The following is a 3,800-nucleotide window of genomic DNA, read 5'->3' as shown; positions in this document are numbered from 1 at the left end:
CAATCGTCACCCTATTCAATCATCTGAAAACCCATGATGAAACGAAACCCTAATAACATATTATCAACCACGATATTAAAATATGAGAGCAAATTTAAAACCAAAATGAACAATCCTTCAATCACATTATTAAACTACAAAGAAACTAACTAACTACTCTATTACATCTGTCTCAAAACAAAACCGTACACTTCAGAAAAACTTAAAACAGAAGACTCCGAGAGCAAATCTAAATAACGTGTCCTCATCCACTGCACTCCACCATCTATGTTTCCAAAAACACACCCACGTTGCAAAACAAAGCAAACACGGGTCAACAAATTGAATTTGCTGGTATGAGTAAGACTAAATATAAAAATAATATATTCAATATTTCAAATAAAGGAATATACTATTACAATCATTTCAACTTGGAAGACAAGTTAGTTCTGTTTTCTCAAAACGGCATGTAGTTTCTTTCTAAGTAAGATTTCACCCCCAATATACAATTCCAAGAATCTCATATAACAGTAATCATCATTCCCACTTTCCAAAATAACTCACAACATAAATACCACTTACATTTAACTTATTAAATGCACATATGATAACCTAATTAAATATGAGTTTGATACACCTTACCTTTAAGCCAACACGTCGTCTTAGGGTAGGATATTTACGTCCCTGCATAAAAAATTAATAGATCCTACCCTCCTGCAAAACAGAGTTAGACATCACAATAAAATGATTTATCTCAGCCAGTCAAATTTCCATTCATAATCAAACCTCATTTAAAACATTTAAGTCTAATTGATACAACCTGGTTCGTCTTGCATATTTGGGGAATACCACTTATCATAATACCTATATCAAGGGTAGTCATTCACATGACATCATTACGTCATAAAGTTTCTGCGTGCATAACCATAGATCTCAGACTATCACAAGTCATTAATATTTTTGTAATAACATATCAAATTATAGTCATTTCGTAATCACATAAAAAATTAAAAATATTCACTAATATTATTCACAGTCACACTTCACATCCATAAGATCACACAAATTCACATACTTTTTGTTCATTCAATTCCACAATGTATCTGGTTTATTAATCACTTATTTACTAACCTCACTTTTACTTCCTTCTCCACGATTTGCATTTCACACATTTCCCAAATCACACATACTAGTGTGCCTCTCTCACACCGAGTACCACTACAAGACATATGTCCCAAGTGGGGATATCGCCTCCAGGAACATATTTACATCTTGCAAACTCGTAACTTGTGAGTTACAGCCATCTCTGGGTTTTCCATGCGCATAATCACAACTTCTTATGGACATTCAATATCTCAGGTCATTCATGGCACATTCAATGAATACCTTGGGTCATTCCCGCCACATTCAAGGAATACCCATCATACACTAACAGGTTATTCATGGCACATTCAATGAATATCTTGGGTCATTCTCACCACATTCGAGGAATATCTATCATAATACTAATAGGTCATTCATAGCACATTCAATGAATACATTGGGCCATTCCCGCCATATTCAAGGAATACCCATCATAATACTAACAGGTCATTCATGGTACATTCAATGAATACCTTGGGTTATTCCTGCCACATTCAATGAATACCCATCATAACACTAACAGGTCATTCATGGCACATTCAATGAATACCTTCCTATCACATGACATCTCAAGTCATAATATATCATTATCAAATCCTGAGGCGTGGAGAGTTCTAAAGGTGTGGTCGACTCGTTAAAAATAATATTCCCAACTCACTTTTCATTGTACTAGCATTAATCATGCACAACTATTGATCACACGTGCAGAAAGTTATTTTCACGCATCAATACAAATTAATCACGCATTTAAATATCATTGAACACAACACGAATGGTCATCAATCAAATACAATTCAAACAGCCACAATCATGTACACAATTAAATACTAACATTATACACATATAGTTATCACAAAAACTAATATATAATATATAATATAGTGGCTGCACCTATACATAAGGCTGCCTATGTATCCAATCTTTAAAGATTAGAATCAAGCCTTACGTAGCTCTTAACCAATAAATATCAACATCCTTATATGTACCTTTAAGGAAAACAACAATTTATACTATATAGAATCACATACAATAAGTTTCAAATACTCCCACAATTATATACGTAAATTTTCATACCTAGAGATACACTATGAACCTATAAACCTTTAAATCCAAAAAGTCACAATCATATATTTCTCTACTTTTGATTTAAAAAAAACAATTTTATGAACCATGTCGGTTCCAAATAAAACCACAATCTAAAAGTAGACTACAAACACTATATAAAACACCCAAGAAGAGTTTAAGAGATTCTTAGTTCATTACTAGACATATTTCCCAAAATAGGTTCATGCACATAAAGGATAACACGGTAGGTTTTCTAGCCAACTTGTCAATGCTATAGTTTTTCCTACATTCATCCAAATGACATGTAACTTAATTATTTAGAAACTAGGGTATGTAGACATACTTTTTCATGTAGAACTCGAAGTCCCAACCTCAGCTCATCTAGAAGAAAACTTAGGTTGAAAACAGTAAAAATCCTAATATCAGTAAATTAGATTTCTGACAGACTATTTTCCGAATGGCACAACTCTTTCCATAGGTATCCAAATATATTGAGGCTTTTTGCGTTGAAAAGATAACACACAGAACTTACTTTCTTATGTTTTAAAAAAATGCTCAATCTCATTCTAAATGTATGAAAACTAGGTTCGAACACAGTGCACAGAAACTGATTTCTGACGCACTATTTTCTGCCAGTCAAACTTCCAAATTCCATAATTAATTCTATGGGCCTCGGAATGAAATTAGGTCAATTGGACTAGAAAGAAGACTTCCAGATCTTATTTTTTCAAGTTTTCATAAAAATCTAGTTCAAACTTTAACTAAATCAAAATTTAGCTCGAAATCAGACCAGCGCTAAGACATCTAAAGCACGCCAAGTCATTCAAAGACCAACAGATCCAAATCTTAACAATAGAACCAGCCCACTTTAAAATATTAAGGACCCAGCCCACAAAAAAAACTTAAAACCGGCCCAAAGAAACAAAAGACTTTTACTCCGGCCCAAGCCCAAAAGTCTAAACAAACTTAAGCCCACAAGTTCTATTTCTTAAACAACTCAAGCCCACAAGTCTTATTTCGGCCCAAGCCCAACTAAAAGAAACAGAATCACTGGAGTACTAGATTGTAGTCTCCTTCTTCTTCCGCCACCACAACGTGACCACCAACGCCACCACAACGTGACCACCAACCACCACCAAACGGTTCGGTTTTGATCCCCATAAAAAACCCAACCTTTTGGTATACTCAAAACCCAATTTCCTCACTCCTTAAAAATTCGATCTCGATGCCATTAACACCCTTGGGAGCTTCAACAACACCATACAAATCACCAAACACCATCGGAAACAGTTCGGTTTTGATTACCAGTAAAACCCAACACTATAATATAATTAAAACTTGATTCCCATCACTTACCCAAAATTGAGTTCGACTCCACTAATACCTTTATAGAGCTTCAACAGTTCAACCAAAACAAAATTCAAAACACCCAACTCAATCAACAACCAATAACCAACCGACATAAATCAACAAAATCATCCAAACAATTTGGTTCACACAACCAAAAACAAAGATAGTATAATAACCTGCAAAATTCATATAATATAAATTTTTTAGGGCAGTATATCTCCATTAACAATTTATAACAATTCAAAAATGGTAATAGGGACAGT

The sequence above is a fragment of the Coptis chinensis genome, chromosome 7 (assembly GCF_015680905.1).
Source record: "Coptis chinensis isolate HL-2020 chromosome 7, ASM1568090v1, whole genome shotgun sequence".
NCBI lineage: Eukaryota > Viridiplantae > Streptophyta > Magnoliopsida > Ranunculales > Ranunculaceae > Coptis > Coptis chinensis.
The sequence above is the reverse complement of the archived record's forward strand: the minus strand, read 5'-3'. Positions refer to the sequence as shown.